This window comes from Dipteris shenzhenensis, unplaced genomic scaffold (genome assembly GCF_047967505.1).
Source record: "Dipteris shenzhenensis isolate YYH24624 ecotype China unplaced genomic scaffold, Dip_SZ_1.0 scaf0150, whole genome shotgun sequence".
In the NCBI taxonomy this organism is placed as follows: domain Eukaryota; kingdom Viridiplantae; phylum Streptophyta; class Polypodiopsida; order Gleicheniales; family Dipteridaceae; genus Dipteris; species Dipteris shenzhenensis.
In genome coordinates this window covers 5,001-23,160 of record NW_028239456.1, presented here as the reverse complement: position 1 = coordinate 23,160, position 18,160 = coordinate 5,001, and positions in this window count along the sequence as shown.

Sequence of the window (18,160 nt, the reverse complement as noted above, 5' to 3'; positions counted from 1 at the left end):
CAGCAACAGAATCAATGAATTCAGTCATTCACGCCAACATCATTTGATGTTCTAGATAACTTAGGAGACATTTTCAATACCGGGATTGAGTCCCCCCGGGAGACTCATTCTCACTCCGCTTCGTGGCTTCGATTCTGCCTTTGACCGTCATACCGAACGCGGCGAGTGACCCGTTTCCTCTGCCTTTCGGCCACACCGAACAGAGGATGCCCCTTTGATTTCTTGTCCCTGTTCGAGACCATCCAGTTCTCTCCATATTATCCTACCTCTGCAGGTTAATAGCTATTTGATACTATTACACCTGACCACCCGCTATTGTCCCTCCTCGGTTTCCCTATCGAAGTCCACCTCGGAAGATCCAAGAATCTCGAGTCTAGTGTTGGGTTTATGGACTCAACCCTAAATCCAATCGGTTATTTCCGAATACGTGAATCACTTATTCGAGTCGCACTCAAAGGTAGGGCATTTCCACTTGAAATAGATGCTTCGGGGCTGGATACTACAGTGTCTCCGATTTCTACCCCTCAAGTATGTAAGATATGTTTCTTTTCACCATCCACATAATTCACGAGACATATGTATGCATTGCGGTTGGGGTCGTACTCGACACTTGCCACTCTTCCAACAACATCTTTTTTATTCCGTCGGAAATCAATTTCACGATATAGTCGTTTATGACCACCTCCTCTATGCCTAGCAGTAATAGTCCCTCCACTAGTACGTCCGCTCCTTGGTCCACTACCACGAGTCAGTCCTTTCCGGGATTTACATCTCGTCACTTCTTCAAAACTTGAAACGGATCTATTGCGTGTGCCAGGCGTATAGGCTTTATATAATCAGATAACCATATCTCCTCTTCCTCCTTGTCGTTAGTGAAATTTGCGGGGGTTACTTGCTCAGAAATAGCGGAATGGAATCATTTTTGTGAAGCGTAATAATCATTCTCTTACGATGCATCGACCCGGACGCTCTACCCCTACGCCTTCTATCTGGTAGTCGGTGACTATTCATGTGTCTTACTTTAACGTTGAAAAGTTGCTCAATCCAATTCTTGACTTCAGTCTTGTTCGATTCTGGATTCACATCGGAGGTATACTGGTTTCGTTGCAATGGAGGAATAGTTTTTTCAGTAAGTATCTGATTTATCAATTTATCCATAATTTTTCTCGTGTCCCTTTAGCTCTTCCAATTCAAACAAACTCTCTTACTATCCGAATTCATAATTGCTTCCACTTCTTGGTTCCCGTATAGTTTTCGGAACCCATTATACTCCACCTCCCTATTTCGGTTACTCACTTTGTCACCCGAATGAAACCCTCTCCCCCCATTTGTTTGCATCCAACAGGAGTCGAACCTGCGAATTCGCCAATTATGAGTTGGGTGCCTTGACCGTTCAGCCATGGATGCTAGTTAATCCCACTTGTGGTATAATACAGTATAATCTTTAAGGTCCCGTCACTCACGTTTGATGTAATTAGGTATCCACGTTGGTAACTACCATTTTAAAAAGGAATCACTGATAGGGGATTTCCCGAGAAGCTACCAATTATTACTCATATTGAATTACCGAGGAAGAAGTGGATTTGATACACACACGGGGAAGGTTCTGGGAGCTTAGAAATCTCTTACGAACTAGGAGCCGTGTGAAGTGAGAATTTCATGCACGGTTCTGAATGAGCGGGAAGATCGAGGATCTCCTCTCCGACTCTAACTCTCCTACACCAGTCGTTGCTTCTTTTTCTGCTACTTCCAAAGTAGCAGCTCTAGCTTTATCTACACGACTCCTCGGTATTACTTTCTCATACCTATCCAGTGAATGGCATCTCGCTTTGGGAATATTAGCTACCCTTAGCATGGTATTGGGGAATCTAATTGCTGTTACTCAGACAAGCATGAAACGTATGCTAGCATATTCCTCCATAAGCCAAATCGGATATATTCTGATTGGAATACTTGCTGCGGATCCTGATAATGGCTATGCGAGTATGATAAGTTATACTTCTATCTACATATTCATGAATCTAGGGACTTTCGCTCGCATCACTTTATCTGGTTCACGAACCGGAACTGATAACATTAGGGATTATGCGGGACCATACATGAAGGATCCTGTTCTAACATTCTCTCTAGTTATACGTTTACCATCCCCAGGGGGTATCCCTCCATTAGCAGGTTTTTCCGGTAAACCCTACCCCTTCTGGCATGGATGGAAAGCTGGCTCGTACCCATTAGTTCTGGTAGCTCCCATTACAAGTGTCATTTCTATATATCACTATCCGAAGATAATTAAATTAATGTTCACCGAAGGGGGTGACACATCAACAATTTACATACAGGATCCATTAGTTTCTCCATCTACTTCGATTTCGAAGAGTTCCATTGAAATAGCTATGATTGTTCGTGTACCAGCATCAACTCTACTGGGTATATCAATGGATCCCATCATCGAGATTACACGGAATACCTCATTCCAGACCTATTTTGAGTTGTCACATGAAATAATGGAATCTTTCTGAATGATTTGTATCCAAAGCCACTTCCGTCGCTCCAACTAGTCCATTTCCGTAATTGGTGATGAAACAGTGTCGGAGAAATGATCACGCGCCTCCCAATGATCATTCGTCTCTTCCGGAGGAGATATAAGTATTTCCTGATGGTATCCATAATATTGTTCAATCCTTTGCAGTACTACAAGGATTGAACCCTCCTAATGGTACATGCGACTAAGTGATTCCCATATGGGAGCGGTTGTGTAAATGATTCGGTTCACACCCCCAGTCTTCTGCTCCGTAGCAATTCAGGTCGCTTCCCGATGAATTCCATGCTCCAATTTCGTCTAATGGATAAGTCATTTCATCCGATACCTGTACGTTCAAGGCGGGGTTGCCTTCAGACTTCTAGAAGAAAGCAAAAGAGACCAATTCTTCTTTCCGCCGCAGATTCTTTCAATTTAATAGAAACGGGGGTTGCGCTCGACGGCATTCTGATGTACACTATCAATGGATCAAATTCAGAAATCCTTTCGAGGGGACTCAAAATCTTTGGACTTGAAATCTTTCTCGTCAAATCTCCCTCTACTGAGACCGAGGGATCTCAAAACGAGAGTGATAGATAACAAGGAAAATTAGGTCTTGCAATCGACGGCATTCTGAGTTACAATAGAAATGGGTCGAATTCATAGATCCTTTCGAGGGGACTCAAAATCTTTGGAATTGAGATCTTTCTCGTCAAATCTCCCTCACTGAGGGAGATCCGATCGAGATTGATAGATAACAAGGAAAATTAGGTCTTGCAATCGACAGTTTTCTTAGCTATAATTGATCTAGCTATGATTTCCTAGTGAACTGTAAATTCTTGGACAGGGGCAATTTTGCAGCGACAATCCTCTGGACTTTGATAGTACATCTATGATTCATAGTTAGTCCAGGGGACGTTAAATCCCTTAACTTGGAATCGACTCCTTATCGTCAGGACGATTTTGCAGCGATAACAAATTAAGGCCCATGGCGGTCCCCTGGAATTGAAATCAAATCCAAGAAATTAGGTCTTGCGCTCTACGGCATTCTGTGTTACAATAGAAATGGGTCGAATTCATAGATCCTTTCGAGGGGACTGAAAATCTTTGGAATTGAGATCTTTCTCGTCAAATCTCCCTCACTGAGGGAGATCCGATCGAGATTGATAGATAACAAGGAAAATTAGGTCTTGCAATCGACGGCATTCTGAGTTACAATAGAAATGGGTCGAATTCATAGACCCTTTCGAGGGGACTCAAAATCTTCCTTGGACTTGAAATCTTTCTCGTCAAAGTCTCCCTCTACTGAGACCGAGGGATCTCAAAACGAGATTGATAGATAACAAGGAAAATTAGGTCTTGCAATCGACAGTTTTCTTAGCTATAATAGAAATGGGTCGAATTCATAGACCCTTTCGAGGGGACTCAAAATCTTTGGAATTGAGATCTTTCTCGTCAAATCTCCCTCACTGAGGGAGATCCGATCGAGATTGATAGATAACAAGGAAAATTAGGTCTTGCGCTCGACAGTTTTCTTAGCTATAATAGAAATGGGTCGAATTCATAGATCCTTTCGAGGGGACTGAAAATCTTCCTTGGACTTGAAATCCTTCTCGATCGTCAAATCTCCCTCACTGAGGGAGATCCGAGCGAGAGTGATAGATAACAAGGAGAATTAGGTCTTGCATTTGACGGTTTGATTTTGTATAATGTATCTAGTCCGATTCATAGACCCTTCCAGGGGACTGGAAATCCTTGGACTTGAAATCCTTTTCAGTGGACGGAAAATCCTTGAAGAGGACTTCAAATCCTTAAAGAAGACAGGGGACTTGAAATCCTCTTCAGGGAACTGACAATCCTTGAAGAGGACTTCAAATCCTTAAAGAAGAAAAGGGACTTGAAATCCTCTTCAGGGAACTGACAATCCTTGAAGAGGACTTCAAATCCTTAAAGAAGAAAAGGGACTTGAAATCCTCTTCAGGGAACTGACAATCCTTGAAGAGGACTTCAAATCCTTAAAGAAGAAAAGGGACTTGAAATCCTCTTCAGGGGACTGAAAATCCTTGAAGAGGACTTCAAATCCTTAAAGAAAGAAGACAGGGGACTTGAAATCCTCTTCAGGGGACTGAAAATCCTTGAAGAGGACTTCAAATCCTTAAAGAAGAAAGGGGACTTGAAATCCTTCTCAGGGGACTTCAAATCCTTCTCAAAGGACTCGAAATCCTTCTCAGGGGACTGAAAATCCTTGAAGAGGACTTCAAATCCTTATCGGGGGACTTGAAATCCTTATCGGGGGCGGGGGACTTGAAATCCTTATCGGGGGCGGGGGACTTGAAATCCTTCTCAGGGGACTGGAAATCCTTGGATAAGACAGGGGACTTGAAATCCCTTAAGAGTACGGGGGACTTGAAATCCCTTAAGAGTACGGGGGACTTGAAATCCCTTAAGAGTACGGGGGACTTGAAATCCCTGAAGAGTACGGGGGACTTGAAATCCCTTAAGAGGACTATAAATCCTTGGATAAGACAGGACTGGAAATCCTTGAATAAGACAGGGGACTTGAAATCCCTTAAGAGGACTTCAAATCCTTGGATAAGACAGGGGACTTGAAATCCCTGAAGAGGACTATAAATCCTTGGATAAGACAGGGGACTTGAAATCCCTGAAGAGGACTATAAATCCTTGGATAAGACAGGGGACTTGAAATCCCTGAAGAGGACTATAAATCCTTGGATAAGACAGGGGACTTGAAATCCCTGAAGAGGACTATAAATCCTTGGATAAGACGGGGGACTTGAAATCCCTGAAGAGGACTGGAAATCCTTGAATAAGACAGGACTTCAAATCCTTATAGATGGAGAGAGACGAAGAAACAGGATCGGTAGAGGAGGAGAAAGGGTTTGCTCTTGACGAGGAGCTGGGATGGAATCGATACAGAACAAATTTATGGATCCTTTTTTCTTCCCGGGGACTGGAAATCCTTCAACAGGAGGACTGAAAATCCTTGGAGAGAACTATAAATCCTTCAGCAGGGGGACTAGAAGTCCCTCCAGGGGACTGGAAATCCTTTTCGATATAGAGAGACGAAGAAATAAGATTGGGAAAAATAAGTAAAGGGTTGCTTTTGATGAGGGACTAGGATCGAATTGATAGAAACATATTCCGGACCCCATCCATAGAGAAAGATGGGGTGGTGGGAAGTAAAAAGGTAAGGAATAAGGAGTAGAGCCTCGATGGTGAAATGGTAGACACGCCAGATTCAAAATTTGGTGCTGAAGAGCGTGGAGGTCCGAATCCTCCTCGGGGCAGAAGGTCTCGTACCCTTATTCAGATCGAACCCTTATCTACTAAAAGCTTTATCAAAGGTTTATCAAAGATTTATTCTCTCTACCACTAGAGATTCACATTCAATTGATTTGCTTATCTCCCAAATGAGTACCTCCTCGGGGTAGGAGGTCTCGTACCCTTATTCAGATCGAACCCTTATCTATTCAAAGGTTTATCAAAGATTTATCCTCTCTACCACTAGAGATTCACATTCAATTGATTTGCTTATCTCCCAAATGAGTACCTCCTCGGGGTAGGAGGTCTCGTACACTTATTCAGATCGAACCCTTATCTACTAAAAGCTTTATCAAAGATTTATCCTCTCTACCACTAAAGATTCACATTCAATTGATTTGCTTATCTCCCAAATGAGCACTCGAAATACTTCCTCGGGGCAGAAGGTCTCGTACCCTTATTCAGATCGAACCCTTATATACTAAAAGATTTATCAAAGATTTATTCTCTCTACCACTAAAGATTCACATTCAATTGATTTGCTTATCTCCCAAATGAGCACTCGAAATACCTCCTCGATTCGAGAGACAAGTGGTCTCTCCGGTGCCTCCCAAACTCCCAATAGGAAGAAAAATCCTCGGAGGATTCTGGTCTTTCCAGTGCCCAACCCTCAAACATGGGGATGCAAATCCTCCGATTGTTGATTATTGAGACCAGAATTCTCCGCCGTCCGGGGATTTGGATATGAAGTATTAGGTATCGAATAGGAAACACCTTCTGCTTCTTTCTCAAGTGAGGCTGGGACTCAGAATCCCGAGATTCGAGGAGATCCAAGTAGGTCTTTCAACGGGACTAGAAATCCTTATCAGGGGACTTCAAATCCTTGAAGAAGACAGGACTGGAAATCCTTGAAGAAGACGGGGGACTTGAAATCCTTCGAGGGGACTAAAAATCCTAGTACCTGAGGTGGGACTGAAAGTCGTAGTAGCCAATTAGAGTGTGATGAAACTGCGTCACGAGACCCCAGTATCTGGACTAGGACCAGAAATCCTAGTAGTTAGTCGGGGCATTAGTTAGGATGTCACCAAGAATCCCTATTAGTGAATTTGAATGAACTAAAATTTTGGGATTCGGTTAGATGGTCCATCCCCTAAGGACCCGGGGTCCTTAGAGCCCTTCCAATGGAAACAATGGAAAGGACTTGAAATCCTGATTATCTAGTTGGATACGGGAAAATCCAAACTTTAGAATGAATTTTTGGAATGTAAAGATGAATGAGGGGAATGCCCCTCCTTCCTCCCCATATTACCGTTGATCACCGAGAAATTGAATCTCCGGAGAATCTCAAACAGAATGGATCGACATCTTCATCAAGGATTTGTTCCGATAAGGATGTTGGAAAACTACTACGTCCTCTACGAACTACTTCCTACATTTTCCATATAAGAGATTCCTACTCCTTCTTGATTTCGAATGTTGCTTCCATCTCCCGAATAGGAAGACTCCGAAGGTGATCTATAACTTAGTAATTATCCGGAATTCTATAAGCAGAAGTTATTGCATCAGTAAGGGGAAAAGATGTATCTTCCTTTCACCAATTCGAATCCTGAATAGCCCTATATATTGCTAGGGATCCAGACTGAGTCAAGAATATCCGAGATTTTATGATGCGATATCGAATTCCCATTCAATAATTGTCTTGTTATTCGATCCGGTGACGTCCCACTAAATCGAAATAGATTGAATAGGTATGTGGTAACTTTCAAACAACATGTTATGAATGAGAAAATCTTTGGATGAGTGACGATTCCGTCTCATCCATCTATCTCTATGAACCATAAGCCTGAAACGAAGGAATCGCTCTTGCAAATCTTCCATTGGAATGCTTTGATACGAGTGAATAGGAACAAATATCTGCGGGTATTGCAAATATATATGCATGAATTAGGTTTCTTTGACGTATTCAAAGTGTCGTTCTTCACCCGAAGGGAAATTCTTCCACCGCTTGGTAGATAATTCAGTTATCGATTTCCGGTCATATCCACGAAGAAGAAAGAAATTTCTAATCTTTTCATTTGAGAAATGTTTCTCGCGCTCCCTCCTCGTACCGTAAGTAACATAAAGCCTCCGTACCAGTTCTTGTTTCGCTAATAAACTATGACGTGAAGAGGGAATGTTATGATCCGGCTGAGATAGAAGCATGGGATCCCAGGTGAAGCGCCCCCCCAGGAATAGAATTGGTTCATCGGATCGATTACATTGCGTTTCGTATTGATTAGATGAGTTGGGGATTCCTAATTCAAGAAATTGCTCGCGTAATGATAGATTATCCAATTAATTTTCTAATCTTTTAATGTCTCTTTGTCTCGATTTACCCGAGGCTCTCTTGTAACTGAAAAGATATCCTTTTCTCTTATGCGATTTCTTTCCACTAGACTTAATCTTATTCAATTCGAAATCCCGTTGGGGGATTTGATCCTGATTCCGATGAAAAAAGATCGAATTATACAAATTATTCGATTCGGATAATACTCTTATCGATTCATAACTGCCACTTCGCATGAAACCAAAACGCCAAAATTTGGGGGACCAAGTAATCCCACGCGACACTTCCTTCGGAATCGAGTCTACTTCACTCGACTGTTCCATTTCAGAATCAGTTGGAATCTTAGACACCCCCTTCTTTGTAGATTTATAAGAACGACTCGCAGAGATTATATCTGGAGAATACCTGGGTTCGATGGAAGAAGGAAGAGGAGGACTATTAGCGAATTGACTTCTACTTCTACAGATTTCTGAACATAAGAAATCCCTCAAAAGGTTTTCCGAGATACCACAGGCTAAGTTAGAATCATTCTCTACAACTTTATCAATAACAACGAGATTCTCTTCCTCTCTCATATCCATTCCGAACCAAGGATCACGAGCTGCTAATCCGGCCAATAGCCCTAAGATATGCGGAAGTATAGCGAATTCCTTAATTGTTGACTCGGTTATTAAAGGTTCCAAATACCAGTTATACAAGTGGTAAAACCTCTTCTTCAGTGTATTACTACCAATAAATGAGGGATCTGCAGGGGAAGTATCTATCAAACCATTTTTCAGAATAGCTTTTCCTATATTGTAAGGAAGTATTTCATATCCAGAACCGAATCGGATTCCGTTACCTATATACGTAACAATTGAATTTTGTCTACGTAAAGCTAATTTAATTGCACTATCGGATACAATCTTTCTTCTTCTAGAAGTAGTGATTAATAATGCTTCATTAGCAGGAGAAAATAGATCTCGTTTGCTATAACCCGTAGTTCCAGACCCAGTACCTTCGAGAAAAGAGGGATCAGCTTCTATTTCAAAGCCTTTGACACGCGAGAGAATTGACAATTCTTTTTGACGCTGACGCCTGTTAGACCCTCGGAGATTTATCAATTAGTTCGACCAATTCGGAGCTATTGAAGCTGGATCTACCTTTGCAGGTACATGAGTCGAAGCAATAACGAGATTCTTGCGAATGCAAGGATTCCTGCGCCCATTACCGATACTCCTCAATATTAGGCAGAGTAAGAATCTGGGATCGGCTTCTAATCTGTGATACAGGCGATTAACATTCAACTCATGAATGTCTTGAATCCATATCGTACAGGGAGACATCTCTTTTGCTATTGCAAAAATAAGATTCAATCGGTTTACGCTCTGTTTCGAAATGAAAGTCCCACGTACATTATTGAAATATGATCTGTTGTATAACAACTTCCTCAATGGCAGTCTCACCGACGGAAAGTAGGAATTGGATGCTATATCCCTAACTACATAAGATCGTCCAGTTTCTATGGGTCCTACTAGTGGAACTCCTTCAGATGGTAATAATCCTGATGAAAGCAAAATAGGTACGTCACGACATGGAATATTCGGAATGCCTTTTCGTCTCATTGTCGCTGAAAGGAGAATATTTCTTTCAAGGGCAAGAAGAGCCCACTTCTCCGCAGGATCCAACTCACAGATCTCGTAATTTGATAGATCATTTTGACGAATCCGAAGTAGGTATGACAAAAGATTAGATCCTTCTTCTGGGGTGGGTTCGTGATTAATCCCACCGCTCAATGAATCGTAATTGGAATTTAATTTCGATTCATACTTGGAAATAGTTTTATTTGTCACTAGATATTGAGTCAGTAATTGTTTATTAATCTTAAGGGTGTCGGAGCTTTTCCTACGAAGTATCCACGAATCTAGTTCATTTTTCACAAGGTAATAGAAGATTATATTATTTGTATAATTCAGGAATCTCTTCAGGGAATGTATCAGTAGATCTTTCGTTTACATTTACCTTGTCGAGGGAGAATACATTACCTTTTCCAGATAAAACCCACGCATTGGGTCTATTAAATATCCGGTGATATTGAAACGTTTCCACAAGTGAGGGGAATTGGAACCCGAAACAGCAGATAAATAATGCTTGAGAAATGCAAGAACAAATAATATCGAGAAAACGAGGTAGGATGGGGCATACTTATTCGAAAATCTAAAGACTGACCATCTCGAATGCGACACCTGCGTTTAGTTAGTAATTTCTTCGAAAATAGAGAGATCTATTTTAGATAATACGTTACTGATGGAATCGTTTCTGAATCTTGATCTTAGGCTTAACGATAAACAAGCTCTAGCATTACCTATATCCTCAGCAACTCTTTCCGTAATTCCGGGGAAAGTGTAATTCAAGTCATCACTTACTTTGAGTACTATTTCTGGATATATCTCTCTAATCAGATCATAAAAGTATCTCCACCAGTTAGGGGTGAAAAACCGAGGTATATATTCTCCGAATGGGCTCCATTTCTCGCAGATATTGTCTCTCCAAAAGATCCAAGAGATCTTATATTTGTTTAAATCCTTTGATAACTCATCGAAATTAATGAGATGAGATGGAAGAATAGGTTCTTTTTAGACACGTGTATCTGCAAGCCTCGTATTTTCGTACAGAACCTTCTCTCCAGTTAATCCTGTTGGAGATCTTGATGCTACACTGCTGCATAATGAGAATTTCTTTGACCAATAAAGCGTCTCAGATTCTTCTGATTCCCAAAAATAACCAATGTGTGAATCATTTTGATAGAATTGATTCCCAATAGAATCATTCCTCGAGTTTGATCTCTTCTCAATGGATCCCTCCGAATCGACTTGATCCACTCCCGAATTTTTGAGACGGGGTCGAGATCGCCAATCAGCCGATAGCTTAGAGTTTATCAATGTTCTTTCCAAGTAATTTCCATCGCTACCACATGAAGATAGAGACGAATCTCCCGTTTCGCGAGGAGATAAGTTCAACCCCGTCAGTAGTCCTCTTAGATCCGAAATAGAGTCAAGAAATCTATCTGAATGAGTTAGTGGTGGTATCGCAGATTCATCCAGATCAGATGGAGTCGATTCGGTTGTTGCGAGTATATGATCAATAGTTTCCCTTTCCGTTCGTTGCGAGGAATTGGGTAACAACGAATCAGACACTTGGGATTGAATAGATGAAGTGATATTTTTTGTATCTAAGGATCCTATTTCAAGAGATGGGATGACTTCATCACCGGAGCCCGTATACGAATTCTCTAAGATGTCAGAGTAACTACTGCTGTATCCTCCAACCAACGAATCCCTTCTTCTGATTATTGAGATAAAATCCCTTCCGGCACAGTTCAATACGGGTAAATGCGAGTAATCTATAAAGTTTGGTGTATCTACTTCATCGGAAATGGATCCCGAAATACTCCCAATATTCCTATTCGAACCTTTCCCATAATTCAAATTATCCAGAAACAGATCCCAATCCTGCCTTCCCGTAGCGGAATAAGCACCATTCGGGAGTTTTGTTCCAATACATTCGATACAGGATGATTCAACAAGAAATGGATTAACTGCGGGTTTTAGGAAGATTGAGGAGCCTACCGATTCTTCATCCATTAACAATCCGGACTCGATGAAGAAACTATCTTTTCTACCGAAGATTCTCTTGAGAAAGGATATCTTCTCATCGAGGTTGAGTGAACTCAGAAGGAAATCAAGCAGTGGATAATCTATATTGTTCAATTTATAGACAAGATAATCAATCCCATCTGTCGAAGCTTCTTCACTAATATACTTGGGAATAATGATTCGGTAAATAGATGATATATTGGTAAATTCCTTGGGATACTTGTTGTTCCTCCCAGCCGTACTACGAATAGTGATACCAATATTATTTAGTGCTAATATCGACAGATCATAGATTGATCTACCTAAGTCGGATCTTATTTCTGCGAATACTCTCTTGGAAGGGGAAAAAGACAAGTCTCTGATTGTATCAAGCCACCTGTGCACATTTGACCGAACATCTGGATATTCATCAATTGGGGAAATAATACATTCATGCAACAAACGCTCTATGTTACCCCTCCATTCCAATAATCTCTATTCAATTGCAATTCTTGTTACACCAGTAGATCCCTCGCCCCCCTCCCGGCTACCCAATTGATAGTTGATTCTGGATAGATATTCACTAGCTAATGTACAGAAATAGTCACGCGAAAAGAGCGTGTATACTGAGTAGAGAGATATTAACCTATTTCGTTCATATACCCTAACTAGAGAGTATGTTGAAGATATGTTACCTCCCTCTCCCGATTCATCTGAAAAAGTAGGATTTTCACTTCCATCAGTTCTTTCTACAGGTACATCGAAAAGGATCTCTAAACGGTTTGAAATAATCTTATCAAGATCGAAGTATGCGCCATTTTGCATCTCTGATTCCTCGTCAAGTATTCCACCAAATGATAGATCTCCTCTCGATAGAAAGGCTTTCCTAGGTTCCTCGCTACTACTACCAATTCTTACCTTACTGGAAATCAAATTCGATTTTTTAACTCTTAAAAGAAATCCAGTCAGTCGGTTTCTTGATTCATTTATTAGTTGTGAATAGGCGTGTAGAATAGAAAATTCCCCCTCATTTCCGTGGGAATCTAACCCCAATAATTGGAAGAACCACTTACGATTCTAGGAAGAATCAATACATTTATTGGAATCATTTTCTGCTATTCCCGCTACAGAAGGGGAGAAAGGATCTCCCAACAATAAAGGAGAGTCGAGTGTAAAATGCCGACAATCTCTCTCTACTTTCCATAAATGAGATATTCTTCCGATACCGAAAGACACGGAATTCTTATATCATTCTTCTGCCAAATATGTCTTAATAGGAGTTCCATCGGCGGTGGGACCCATACCTAGTTCATGTATAGATGATTCTGTTGAAAAGCCGTGACTCACCGCCTCTGGAGAATCATCAGTGGATATTGCTCTTTCCTCCGGAGAGTAACTGCCTACAAAGCCATTTCCAGATCTTTTCATTGAATCATATTCTGGATTTCTCTCCTCACTTCAACTAGATAAACAAGTATCTTCGATAGGTATCTCCTTCCCAACCTTCTGATTTCTGGAATCAGACTCATCCCTTGAGTTGCTATGAAAAGCCTCCAATTCTCTAGATGTCTCTATTTGTGAGGAGACATACTTCGAGAAACCACAGGAAATTTCTAGTAATATACTTGGTACCTCAGTGAGTAATTGATTATCCGATAGATAATCAAGTTCGATAAATCTCTTTTCTAAGAGAGATCTCGTTAGATTCAATTCGCGCTCATCCTTATTCCATGGAGAAGGACTTTGGTGACAGGAATGCCACATATAAAAATCGGCGTAATCCCGGAATAGTGTCCAACTCCCCTCGTCAATGGAATTTAACCAATCTCTTATATCGCTATAGGATAGGGATACACCATCACGAGATGACATTGTATTCTTATGGGGTGGAAATAGAGACAAATTGGAGAGACCCTTCCGCTCGGAATAGAACGGTGATTCATCTCCCTGCCGATCTACTGAATCCCTGGATTCGAGTAACATTTTGTCCCAAAAGTCCGATATTACGGGAATGAAGGAATCGCTTCTTAATGTTGCTGTTTGTAGCCAATTAACCCTTTGCTTGTCATGGATTTTCCGGAGAAGTAACGAATCAGAATCATTTTAGTAACAGTCATCCTTACGAAGTATCACATTTATATAGAATTCAAAAAACTCATTTGAATCTTCTAGATTCTTATCCCCCAGTGATTTTTCAATCCTCTCAGTCACATCTCTGGATATATTCTTGATGGGGAGTGGATCCCTCATCAGCCGGACCCTCCATCCATCTGAAACCGAAGGATCCATCGCACTATATATGGGAACTTGCGGTTCTTCCCTCGTCGAAGTTGTGGAAATATTTCCGTTTGAATCCGAATAGTAAGAATTACGTGTCTTTCCCTTTCTATCCTTTTCAGCAGGTGAGCATCTTATTGATAGAGAAAGAGGATAGAAGGATTCAACAGAATTTGTTGCTGGTTTTTTTACTACTCCACCAGTTCTATTAATTAGTTTCGCTAGATCTATAGAACCTCCTTCGATCAAATTTCTCTCACCTGAACGATGCATAGGAATTGGTATTGTTAGTAACATCAGGATTCCCGGAGTCACGCTATTACCCCGCTTCATTGAATCGCGCAGATTCCGTAAAAAGATTGAACTCAGAATTCATAAGTCAAATAATTTGATGGAGGGTTCATAACTGGAGAATAGACCAATTAGAAATTCCCCTAGATCTTGATTTTTCAATGATTCAAATGAGTAGTGGAATCCATCGGTTTCTGCTAACTTCGGAACTTCAGAGAATAAATCTGGACTTCTTACTTTTTCTTCTCCCACTTCTCTTACCTCATGATCTCTCTTCACTTTATCTATATGTGGTAGATACTACCCACCTCTCACATTCCATTATATAGATAATATCGAAAGATTCAAGGCCCAATGGAGTGAGTACTTTCGATGTGGTGATTTGTGGGTGTATTCGTACCTACCTGAAGCTGTCTCGGGAATCTCGAATTGTTGAAGAAACCTATCTATGTCTTATCTATCTCCTCATCAACTTATTTTATTCCGAGTGATAAAGACGAGTTCTCCAACCTGATGGGCGAACGACGGGGATTGAACCCGCGCGTGATGGATCCACAATCCATTGCCTTGATCCACTTGGCTACGTCCGCCCCCTACTTTCCCTATTCAGCTTTCTTAACTGGGAGAGAACAAGATCTACTAGGGTCATTCATTCGATGCGCGTACGTATTATTCGTCTATATATTAATACAAGAAAAAATATGTTAGGTGAAAAATGTATTCTCAATCTATTCCAGTGGGTACGGGACTACAAGCGTTCCGCTAATCAGAATGAGAATATCTTTGATTCCCATTCTCTGTAATCCTAGAAGGGTGTTTCAAAGATTCCCCAGAATCCAAGATTGGAAACTGATAATTGTAAGATTATGGCGAGATATTACTATTATTTCTATTCATTCCATCGGACGAATCTCCATTAAATACCAAACCTTATGCGAGGTTTGGTATTTAGTGATGCTGCACGACCAGACAGGTATTATCCGTTTACAGAAGGAGCTTCAACAGAAGCTAAGTCTAGAGGGAAATTATGAGCGTTACGTTCATGCATAACTTCCATACCTAGGTTAGCACGGTTGATGATATCAGCCCAGGTGTTAATAACACGACCTTGGCTATCAACCACGGATTGGTTGAAGTTAAAACCATTCAAGTTGAATGCCATGGTGCTGATACCCAAGGCAGTAAACCAGATGCCTACTACGGGCCAAGCGGCTAAGAAGAAGTGCAGAGAGCGAGAATTGTTAAAGCTGGCATATTGGAAGATCAAACGGCCAAAATAACCGTGAGCAGCTACGATGTTGTAGGTCTCTTCCTCTTGACCGAACTTGTAACCTGCATTAGCAGACTCATTCTCAGTAGTTTCTCTGATCAAACTAGAAGTTACCAAAGAACCATGCATAGCACTGAATAGAGAGCCGCCGAATACGCCAGCTACACCCAACATGTGGAAGGGATGCATAAGGATGTTGTGCTCAGCCTGGAAAACGATCATGAAGTTGAAAGTACCAGAAATTCCTAGGGGCATACCGTCAGAGAAACTTCCTTGACCGATTGGGTAGATCAGGAACACAGCGGTAGCAGCTGCAACGGGAGCTGAGTACGCAACAGCAATCCAAGGACGCATGCCTAAACGGAAACTAAGTTCCCACTCACGACCCATGTAGCAAGCTACACCAAGTAGGAAGTGAAGAACGATCAGTTCGTAAGGACCACCATTGTATAGCCATTCATCAACGGAAGCTGCTTCCCAGATTGGGTAGAAGTGTAAACCGATAGCTGCAGAAGTAGGAATGATAGCACCGGAGATAATGTTGTTTCCGTATAGCAAAGAACCGGAGACAGGCTCACGAATACCATCGATATCTACAGGGGGAGCTGCGATGAAAGCAATGATGAATACAGAGGTTGCGGTTAATAAGGTGGGAATCATTAAGACACCGAACCATCCGATGTAAAGACGGTTTTCAGTGCTGGTGATCCAGTCGCAGAAGCGACCCCATAGGCTTGCGCTTTCGCGTCTTTCTAAAGTTGCGGTCGTGGTAATTTTTGGTTTTCGAAACGATTGGTGATTACCCAAGCTGATGAGCCTGTTGATCCATAGTATATCACAGAATCCCACCTGTGTCAACTAATCTAATATTGATTGAATATCCGAAGAAACGGGAAGACTTCCCTTTGTTTTCGCACGATACTTCTTCAAACCTTGACTCTCTTTTCAGACGCATTTCCCTTTTATTATCATAAACCACGGGAAAGTCAACGTTAGTTCGGCTCCTCGAGTACATCATGGGAGATGCCAGCTTTGCCTTAGATGTACTACGACTCAATCATCGATTCGAGGTGAGGGACATACAGGATAAATATCTGCTGGCGTTGCCTGACATCCCCCCCCCCCCCCGAGGTGAGTAGTCCGCCCCAGGCGGAGATAGTTGAGAATGGTGGGAGTCGCGGGGATGCGGGCAGTGCCAATCATGTCGATCATGTCGATTGTGTCGATTGTGTCGATCATTCTAGTCATGTCGATCATGTCGATCATGTTGATTGCGTCGATTGCGTCGATCACTTTGGTCATGTCGATCATGTTGATCATGTCGATGATGTTATGGACTTTACGATTCGACACTAGTCTTTCTCTTTTTCATGAGGTACTATACCAGTGACAAAATTTCCCCTATGACTTGGATATTCTTTCTCCCATTATTTAATTTCTGCTTATCCATATGCTTCTGGCGTATCTTGATTCCTAATACCCTGCGCTCCGGAGTAGAAGGTTTCAATCCACCAATAAGAGGTTGTGGATTGAAACGAACCCGGAACTAACGGAAATGGGCAAAAGCCTTATTAGCTTCTGCCACCTTGTGAGTCTCCTCCTTCTTCCGTACAGCACTACCAGAATTTCTGGCAGCATCCATTAATTCATCACTTGATCTTAAAGCCATACTTCGACCTGAACGTTTTCGACACGCGATCAATAACCATCGGATAGCCAAAGCTCTTCCTTCTGCAGGTACTACTTCAACGGGGACTCGATAAGTCGATCCACCTACACGTTTGGATTCTGTTACTATATCGGGAGTTACCCTACGTATTGCTTGTCGCGGGACAGACAGTGGATTCTTATTCGTCTTTTCCTTAATCCGCTTCATAGCCTGATAGAGAATCTGATAAGCCAATGATTTCTTGCCATCTTTAAGAATACGATCAACCAACATGTTTACTAATCGATTACGATAAATCGGATCCGATTCTATATTTTTCTTTTTGTTCGCTACATTGCTCCGGTGTAACATGAGTTTACAGATATGTCGGATTCCGATTCTATCTCGACTGTATCTTAGAATCTTATTTGGGCTTTTTCACTCCATATTGTAGGGTGGATCCGCCGGTTAGTCGAGGATCTCCCCCCAAACTGCACGTGCGACTTTCATCGAATGCAGCTTTCCATATGATTGAATAGAAAGTCTTGAAGTAAGTTCGGGTTACTTCAATGAATCATATTTACTCATTAGGCATTGAGTATCCGTTTCCTCTTCATCATCCCACGAATAGGAGAAGGGAAATCCCGTATTTCATTTATCTCACCAAGAATGTCCGTGGGTTTATTGATCCAATTACCAAATGTTCACAAAACCTCCACTGAATCTCCATAATCGTAGTCCGAACTCGTTCTGAGAGAGAGAAGACATTCGAAGATTTTCCAAATAAATGGGAGTCCGGGTAAGACTCAACTTACTGGAATGCAATACCCTGGACACCGAGTTGTTTCACACGAATAAGATAATAATCAATCTCCGTAATAGCAGGCTTCGGTCCCCTGGCAACATTCCCACTATCGGGTCGGCTATGCATTTGACA